We start from the raw sequence: 10,531 nt of genomic DNA on the forward strand, positions 1-10,531 counted from the left end.
CGCCCGAGTCGCTGAGGGCCAGCGGAGGCCTCGCACCGTGCAGGCCGCCCCCTCCGCCCGCAGAGAGGGGAACCGTTGGGGGAAGCGCGGACCCACGAACGCCCTGGTCGGCTCCTGCCGGGGCTTTGCTGAAAGTTTGCCGTAGGTGCCGGCGGCCTGCCGCTTCGGCGGTGTTTGCGAGGGCAACGCACTGCCCGTTTTACTGTGGTTAATGCCGGGTGTCCGTCTGTATGCACGGGGGTGAGGGGCTGCAGCGTACCAGCCTGATCCACCTCAATGGCTCTGTACTTTACAGCTGCCGTACCGTACGGTGTTGAGCCTAACACCGTATTTGAACATGTATCATCTATAATAATCCCTGAAACAGAAAAACGCAGTTAATTTCTCATAAAGTAACTGATGGAAGTAGGACAAAGAAACTTTTGGAAGCTGAAACTATGTAGGTGGGTAGAGGAACTAGTGAGACATGCTAGAAGATCTTTGCTCTTTGCCTTCATAACCTCCTAATTGGGGGGCTGTGTTTTCTTCTGAAGAAAACCCAACCAACATTGTATGATTAGCTACACACCGTGGGAAGGTTGCTGTATACAGTCTTATGGCATTTTGATAATTCTGTTTCCAGAGCAAAGATAGCAACATGCACTAAATGTACATATGGTTGTTTGGTATCCAAAAAAGACTACAGTTCCAAATTCAAAGGTGAAAGACAAAGTGCACAAGTCACTGCCCTACGAAGCCTCTTAAGAAATAACCAGGTTGGTTATAAGGTATTGCATGGAGCTATAAAAGCACAGGGAATAGTGAAACTGGTGCAAAGCAGGTGGAATGCTGAGCAGATTATTTGTATGGAGGTAATAATGTTAAACAGTGTACTTTAAAATGTGTGCTGTCTCTGTGTGTGTACTGAGATGGAAAACTAAGTCTTGAAAAACTCAGTTCTGAAAGGTGCTCCTCTTTGTAAATTCTCAGGATCAGGAGACAGTGAAAAGACCAGCTGGCATTTACTGTTTCCATTACACTGAAGTGTAGCAGAGGAAAGTTTTAGGTTATGTTCTTTGATGGATTGTTCATTGTTTAGGTGAAAGTCCTGGTGTAATATATGGGGTTATAGTTCAGGTTAAGCAAACCTGAAAGCATTGTTTTCTGCCTGGGTTATAATGGCTCCACTCCCCTTCTTTAAAAGTAAACACATTTAGTTAGTGAGGCTGTGTAACATACCTAGTGTTGTTTCTTCATTAGGAAAAAATTAAACGCAGGCTGTCAACAAAAATTACTTTAAAATCTTTCTTGTAGAGTGCTAATGTCTTTGTCTTAGTCTGGACTATAAGGTTGGACTGAGATCTTTTCAGGGTCCTGACAAGTTTGGGGTTCAGATTTTGCAAGGAAAATACTGACTGGCAACTCATGAAGTTTTAAAAATAGTACTCAGTAAGAATACTAAGAAATATTTTTAAATACTAAAAATACTTTTTGAATCAACAGATTATTACTAAGTTTTACAGAATTTTACTTGCATAGTCACAAAAACCTAGACTAGGGCCCCCGTAGAATTCAGCCCCTTCTTTCTCTAGATTTCTCTCTCCTCTTGGTCTCCCTGCCCTGCCATCTTACCTCAGATCAGTATCTGATTTCAGGTTCTCCAGTTCTCTTTTTCTTTTCTCGGGTCTTACCCTTGCCTTTTTGCTCTGCCAGCTGTAGTCCTCACCATGACTTCCAAGTTGAAATCTATTCTGTACTTCAGTCCCTTTTCAGAGCTAGTTTTAATTTCTGTGAACTTAGTCCCAGTCATCTCACCTGTGATTAATCCCTTTAACTGGGAAGGCTTATTTAGAACTATTAATGTCACCTGAGTAATAAATTCCTATGACGAAGACTAGCTAGCATACAATTCATGGTATTAAGGTAATGTGAAAAACATGAGATTGCCTAAAGATTTTGCAGATGGTGTTTTCTATAGATTTCTTTTAAGTACTGGTGATGATCTGCTGCTCTGGATTTTCTTTGTCTGATAAATGTACAGTTTGTTACTTTATATTGCAGCTTTAATATTGTTTTCCTACAATTTATATTATATGTTCATACAAGGGTTTCCTTTCCTGTCTCTTCTTTATAAAATGAAATGTTGTCTCTTATTTAGGTGACAGTGTATAGCTCTTGGAGTTGCCCCAGGGATGTGTGGGAACACATTAGAAATGGGTGATATCTCAGATACAGCCATGAGGAATGCAGTAGGGCTGTCAGTAAATAAGCAGTTGCTGTAAATATTATACAGTACTGATTTACAGCCAGTCTGTTCCCTCCCGCAGCTTGTGGGACTGGTTTCAGTGCTCCGTTACATGGTGTGCGCCGGCAGCACATGTGGCCTGCTCCTGACATGGGAAAACCCCAGCCTTAGCCAGGTGTGTTTTCTTCTAATGTGTTCTTTATCTCAGCATGAGGTGTTTGACCAGTTAACTGATAGGCATGAAAACCTGTGTGAGGCAGCAGAAGGTTTTAAAGAGGGCATCTTCAAGAACTATGTTAATTAACACTAATGTGTTTTATTTGAGTTGCAGATTTCCTTGGTCGCTCAAAAAATAGCATATTAATTTGCGGTTTAGGATTTTGGGGATGCAAACTCATCTTGCACACCTAAAATTATCATGGGCAGCTCTGTCCTGGAGTATAAATTCATGTGTTTATAACTCTGCCCTTCTCATTTTGGCTGCTGGTGTTCTTGTGAGTAGTGTATATAAGTTTTGATTTTACAGAGACCCAAGTCTGAAAACTTCGCTGGGAGTTTACGGTGTAGAGTGCCACTCAAAGCTCAATCCAGTCAGAGGATAGCTGGAGTGGACCTCCCGTAGTTTTCACGTTTTCCTATTGTAGTACGAATGGGCATATGAATGAAAAGTCACTGGAACTGGGTGACAGTGTTGATGAGAAATAGCTAACACAGACATGTTGGAATTTAGTTTTAAGATTAAAAGATCTGTAGATTTGATTTCACTTTCTAAAGAAGGTATAATTTATTTTTTGTCGGCTCGCTTTCATATATTAACTTCATTATTAGTTACACTGAACCCACACCCCCCAGTAGCTTCCTGAATTTTACAAAGAGTTTCTTCATGGCATGGTTTTATTGTGCATAGTGAGTTTTAGCCTCTGGCCTGGCAATGTAATTAGAGAATAGCTGTCAAAACCAGGGTGATGAATCATAGGCTATCTGTAATGAATATGCCAATTGCTTGCAGCGTGCGCTAATATTGAAAAATATTTTGCTTTGCATCATTATTGGTTTACCAGTTGTGGTTCCAGTAGCATAAATTATGGTATAGGCCTTTTCTCACTGGGAGGAAAGTGTCTGGTGCAGTTAATGCTGAAGTTTTTTTTAATGTTTTTTTAGTAAAATGCACATGTACAGCCTGATGTATATTAAGCTAATTATGGAGTGAGGCATGTAGAATTTTTTCCTTGAGTTATTATATATCTTGTCAACTTTTTTGTTTGGTAAACCAGGCATTACCAAAGAAATTACGAGGATGTAAATTATAGTTAGCAAACTATTCGTTCTTTATCTTCCATCAGACCTTACAAATTAATTTTGGTGCATATGTATTCCTACTTAAGACTCAGCAAAGAGAAAATTATTACCTGATAACACATGGCACTGTGATTTGTTTACTAGTGAGCACTCAGTTATTTCTATGAAATCAGTAACACTTCAGAGTCAGCAACACACCATCACACATCTGGTGTCACTATGAAGTGTTTTCCTGTTCTTTATTCATACTTGAAGAACCTCTTGTGGTATCGCCCCCACAGCAAAACATATTTCTGGGTTACAGAATGATAAGATCAAGGAACTGAGTGGCCTGGTTTTCTTTCTATCTGCTGTTTCCACCGACTTCAGTGGGATTTGTGCATACTTGGTGACCTGCATTTCAAAAGTGCTGTTCTTAAGCAGATAAGTTAATGGAAGAAATTATTCCGATGGGGATCTGTTTTCCTCTAACACAATAAAACAAAACAGGGCATTGCTCTGCTAACCCTTAAAAAAAACTTGAAACGTTGCGGTGAATGAAGATAATATCGTCTCTGACACTGAACTGTGCCATAGACTTATACAAACACACCCGAACTCGTTCTACAGCTTTCACTGACCTTCGTTTGACTCCATAGGTCCTTCAGAATTGTTTTGGGTCATTTTGTTGCTTTGATTTCTAAAACATTCTAGCTAAAGATGTGGTAGATCTGGACTGAGGGGAAGATTTTAATGTGAGGGTTAACGGGTATTTATAAAGCGCATTTCTTTTTCTATTTATAAAATGCTATTTCTGTTACTATATTTCTAGTCTACCTTAAAAATGCTGTTTTCCCTTTAGTCCCACATTTTAGACTGTTATGGGTTATTAGCAGTCAGCATTTTAGAGCACTTGTCAAAGTTGAACTCCACGAGAGCTTGAAAATTTGTGTTTTGAATTAGATTATTAACAAAATAATTCTAAAGCGGTCCCCAAGTAATTTCAAAATATTGTAAATCCTTCATTTAACGTCACTGTTGATGTGTAAGATTATTATGAGTACAGACTGTCACGGCAATAGAAGCTCTCACTGAATTCCAGAGAGGGTAGTTGTTAAAATAGACATTACTGCAGTTTCTGATAAAATAGAAGACCCAAACTAGGTTTTCCTTCTGTCTCATTTCCTCTGTTTGCTAAATTAACTTATTTTTGCTTAGTTGTTTCGTGTCCTGACATATTTTTCTTGTATTCAACTGTTGTATCTCCTCAGAAATAAAATTGCAGCATGAAATAAAAATCTATTTCATGAATTTGCATTGCATCACAACAGTTGAGACCCCACCTTTGCAGGGAGGACAGTATCTGTGTATACCAGTATTTATAAAGAGTCTATCTCAGGACTGAGATTGTTATGTTTTTTTTGTGGTGGAGGGTGCTCTTACATACTTCACACCAAAATGAAAGCAAGTTTGTCTTGTACATACAGGTTTTTATAATTTTCATAGTAATTAATCCATTAATTAATTATAAAGTTTTGTGTTTAAAATAAAGTAGAGTATTTGCAACCTTGATACTGCAGTCTCTAGCCACTGATAAAAGTTACTAGTAAAATCAAGAGAAAGTGTTTTTTATTTCTCAGTCTGGGTGAAACACACGTAATTATTGAAATAATCTGTTCATTTTTATGTCTATTGTTTTATGCAATTTGAAAGAATAAAACCTTGTTTCCATACTATTATACTAACTCCCTCACCTTTTCTCCAAGTGACTAACGAAGATGTTGGTCAAAATAAATGAGGCAATATTGCATTGCAAAGTCTAGGGACTCATCTGTTTTTTTTTAATCTAGGTTGTAGGCTTCAGCAGTGCCAGTGTATTACTACCGTACGGTATCATATGCTTTGAAAAGTACGAGTGAATGGAAGATTTTACATATGTGGTATTTTATGTGTTTTAGCTGTGTGCAAATAGAACTTTAGAAGTAAAGGAAGAACTAATGAAATTTGCCCTATATTCAGTCTGTCACCGAAAGAAGATGGTATCTTTGACACGCAGGTTGGAATGACCACATCAGTGCAACTTTGATGGCTGAATGTAAGAAAGTCCTTCAGAAGTGGTAGAACTTAAACTTATGGGGGAGGTGGAGGAAAGCTGTCAGTTAGAGTGGAGAGCATGAGCTTAGCGGGAGCAGCGGTGCTGCCCAACTGTATTTTGAAGGGAAAAGATGCATGCATGTGGCAGAATCCTTTTGTCAGTGAAATCTGTGTGCCTCCGTGCTGAATTCACTCCCCGTGAAATTCCTTGGGCAGTGAGCAGAACCGGGCCCAGTTCTCCGAAGAAAAGGTGGTTTCTCTGTCTCGATAGACCCAATGGCCTCCTTCAGAGTACCGTGCCCTTGATGCTTGCGAATGCCATAAGCGCTTGTCCCAGCAAGAGTTCACATCTCCCTGTTAACCTCAAAGTGGTGGTAGGCACAATAAAAATGGTAGATGGGAGTGGCACATTTTCCTGCACACCAAGGGTACTACACTGAAAAGCTTAAAAAAAGCTATTGTAATGTCACGATCTTAGTCATATCTGAGAAGTTTCTAGGTCATTCTGCCTGTGGGCAGCATTCAGGTGTTCATCTGCTTTTCAACAGCAACTTGTGTGAATGGCTTCTTCAGCTATGGTTTTCTTTTTTTATTGTTCAGCTTGTAAGTGATCTGGAGGGTAGATGTATGGAAAAGTTTTCATCCTCCTGTGATTGCAGAATGTACAGAGGAACTCTTTGCGCTTCCTGTTTGATCCCAAGTACAACCTTCTAAAATGTCAGTAATATGGAAGACAATATTGGTTACTGATGTTTTGATGAGAGTTTCAGAGCTCACGCTTAATTCCATAATTTCTATAGCTTTGATGGCACAACAAACAGATATTCAGATGTTAAATATGAAAATGTTAAATCTACAGATCTACAAAAGTGTATGTTCTATATACTGTATATTACTGATACTACATAGCCAACGATAATCATGGTGGTTGTTTTAAAGGCTCTTTTTTGTGAAAATGATACATGCTTTATTCACTTCTCAATAAGACAACAGGAAGAGAACATGCTTTGTGGACAATATACTGATTATGTAAGATAAGAAGATAAAAGATAAGGAAAATTTGTGCAGAGGTCTAGAAAAACAATTAGAAAAACTAGCCTAGAAAACATCTGTATACATGGAAGATGTGGTGGATTTGCTGTATGTTGTATTTTATTTGCAACTAAACTTCAACACCAGTCATTACATTCTGGGTGTCAAATTCCCACCTGCAATTTAAAGGAACTTCGATAATTTTCACTTCCTGCCTCTAACAGTTTTATGTTCTTGCTCAACTTACTGTGTTTCACTCTAGATGCAGTTTCACTGTATTTGTTAGTGAAAATGATCGGTTTGGATAATGGATGTTTTTGATGTACCTTTTTTGATAGAAGAGCAAAGTCATTCGAGTCTTTTAAATGACGTGGTTTTGTTCATGGAGCAGGTTTAGGGTAGATAGGTCTTCATGAAGAAACAGGTGTTTCTTGTGTTCTCTGTGGTGTATAATGTACAGGATTTATACCGTATATGTTGTGTATTGAAATTATTCTATGAATATTGCCTAAAAATGTTTCCTGCCTCATCTGTAAATCTGGTGGAAGAAGAATTAAATTCTCTGGAATAGGGATTTTTAGAGTACAGCTGCAGTGAAAATACACATTTGTTTGGTATGAGAAAGCTGAAATGTGCTTGTCAAAGTCTGGGTAAAAAACAGTTTATAAGTTGGTCAAATTTTGCAGTTCATTGTGATTTCTTCTTTGAACTCGCACAGATGTGCAAATAGCACATAGCACTTTGAAGGGCTACCTGCTGTCTGATGTTGGGCAACATCTGGCAGTTGAGAATGATGGTTAATTAAATGCAGTTAACCTGACGGGCACAGTTTGTTTTTGCAATTAGTTGAAATTCAGAGCTGGACTATCATTCAGTGTCTTTGGTTCATGTTTTTTGTTTTGTTTTGTTTTCTATTTTGTAAGCCCAGAGCTCTGCGGACAGCTTTATGCAACTGAGGCTTTCAATTTATTTCGTTTATTACAAAGCTTCTCAGGTAATATTTAAATAAATAAATAACTGTTACATCTTATCTAAAACAAAAGCATGGAAATACATTTTTTTGGGTGTGCATTAAGTATATATTAGCTTAAAAGTAAACTGGCTTTTCAACATTTTTGTCTATAGGAGGAAGAAATTCATCACCCATTATGAATCACTGTTAACCAGAATTGTTTTGGGGTTGTGTTTTTTTTTTTTTTTTTTTTTGGTAAAATGTGTTGAGATCTTCAAAAGAAAATTAATATATTAGTGCAAAATGTTACTGCACCAAGGTTAATTTGGAATAAATTTTGACCACCACCCATTACTACTTGTTTTCATCACAACACTGTTTCAAGTAATTTTGAAATTTTTGCCCTTTCTTAATGGCTTGAAACCAGAATGATTAGTGATGACTGCATGAGTGTCTCTGGGCTAGTATGTGGCTATACATACGTTTTTAAGGATGACTGCTGTCAGTTACGTCTTAAGATCTAATTCCTATACCAAATGAGCATCAGAAGTTAGCTGGCATTTTGTGTGATGTCACACGTTGGGGTGTTCCTCCACCGTTACCTGGGTGGGGGAGAGGTGGGTTCGGTTCTGTGGAAAAGAAAAACAAATAGACAATTCCCTGTTAATCCCAGTTGTTTGCTGAACATTAAAGCAAACCAGAAAGTAGGATGACTGTGGTGAAATTTAGTGTCCTTAGTTTATGAATGACAGACTCTGAGACCCAGAGAAAGAAGTCAGAATTGAGCTCCACTGCAGCTGTAATGCTATAAAAGGAATTTGGAAAGACTGAAAATAAAATCACTAACAGTATTTATTACTGGAGTCACCCAAAGAAAAGTAACTCCATGGAGAAAATGTTCTCAGATGTGGAGGATTTCCTAATAGTTGTTCCTACTGCTGGTCCCTGTTGAATTGAGATGTCTTTTCATGCTTAAATAGCTGATACGTGGTGAGATCAGTTCAATCTGCAAATCTTCTTTTTTGAGCTCGAAAGCAGTTTGGCCTGCAAAGGGGAAGAAACCTGATCAAATGCAGCTTTTTTCAGCCTCCTGGTATTCCTTGAACTGGTATCTTTTTGGGGCCACATCAGAGCCCGCCCACAAAATATTCATATTACAACGCTGCATGCACACCGCTGTAATTCATTGCCTCACACTGAGGGTAAGAGTGAGGGCATTTGACAGTCTGATGCAAGATAACATTTTAGAAGTGTGGAGCACTGGCATTGCTCAGTTAGTGTCTAGGAAGGTTAGTCACAGTAATTCTTAGAGTATTACAATGTTATGCAGGAAGCAGTTCTTTGTTTGCAAAGAAGCTGTATCTTCTGCATAAAAGCAGTTATAAAGGTGTCTAGAATGCCACCCAAAGCGTCCCTTCTTGTTTTTGTTCAGGGATAGTTCTATGCAGGCAGCTAGGCAGTGACAGATTAAAAAAGTCAGTCTTCATGGGCAGGCAGAGTGAGTCTCACAATCAGATGGCTCTCAGCCCCAAATGGATGTGATAATGGAGCGTGGGTTGTGTCTTCCCGTTCTGGTTGCAGAATCAGGGGATCTGGCTTGTTACATGCTTGTTTAAGGAAGATGGGAAGACTGGACTAGATGATTATAAATCAGCTACGCCATCCTAAGTTGTTTTGGGAGTTCATGTACAAAAAGACCGGAAGGGCAAAATTTTCATGAATTACTTTGATACAGTGGCTACAATAGTTTGCTGTAACAAAAGTAGTAATTTTTACAAAAGAATGACAACTCATTATAGGTGCGACCTGAAAGTTGGCTAGTTATTACTTTATTATATTATTCTTTTAGCTTTATGCTTTACCTGAAAGTCTAATGCTTTAGTTGAGTTGCACTGGAAATGTATGGTTTTCCAAAGAAACAGTTACTCCTATGCCCATGCATTTTAATTTGGCAAATGTGTGTTTTGCTTTGCAGTAATTCTAACATGGCTGATAATTATTTCTTACAATTTAAGTCATTGAAGACATGAATTATGTAAAATGCACACACTTTCCTTTCATGAACTGTGGTAGGTCAAGAATTATATTTAACTGTGAAACTTTCTAAACATGACAGGTGGCACACAGATGAGCAATGCAGATGCAGTCTACAAATGACAAGTTACTTGGGTGATAACTTGAGACTCGGTAAATGGAAATGAGTCAGTCTTAGGGTGTATGGGATCATCTTTAGGCAGGAAGAGAAAAGTAGACATTAAATTAACATGTTTTTTCTGCTTTGTGCAGTGAAACGCCTTGGACTTAGCCTCACTGTTGCCATGATAACTACATAGTTCTGAGTCCTCGATGTTTGTATGATGCTCTTTTGGTAAAATTACATGCTCTGCAATAGCCAGGCTCAAAAGCTGCTTGTGCTATAGAAATAACAGCAGGCACCAAACAGCTCTGTACCCAGGCGTGTAAATGCAGAGAGGCATGTCCCCCATGCAGAATAATTAGAATGTCAAATTGAGGTTTGAATCCTGCAGCTGACTGCTTTCTAGGAGATACCTATGGATGTGTTAATACATATGGGCTTTCTTAAATGGTGTTACTTACTGTCTACTGCAGAAATACGGTATTGGGAGACATGAGGTACAAAAACACAATTAAGAGGCTTAACAGTGTGGATCTCCTCCGGCCTTTAAACTGCATTTATCCTAAATTTTTGCCCTTGCTCAGAGACAGCCTACGTGTTTGCAGCTCCAGCCGCAGTCAGCCCCGTAGAACATTGATCACCTTTCAGTTTTATTTATCCATGTTCTACCCAGCCAATGTCTTTTCATCTCCATGGGACTAAACCTTGGCAAAAGTGTGTGCTATTTACTTGGTAGTAACATGGTTTTGACATTAACACTTAGGTTCTTTGAGCTTTTGAAGTTCCTTGCTCTATCTAACTTTATGCATAGTCT

Source organism: Phaethon lepturus, unplaced genomic scaffold (genome assembly GCF_000687285.1).
Source record: "Phaethon lepturus isolate BGI_N335 unplaced genomic scaffold, ASM68728v1 scaffold38605, whole genome shotgun sequence".
Taxonomy (NCBI): Eukaryota; Metazoa; Chordata; class Aves; order Phaethontiformes; family Phaethontidae; genus Phaethon; species Phaethon lepturus.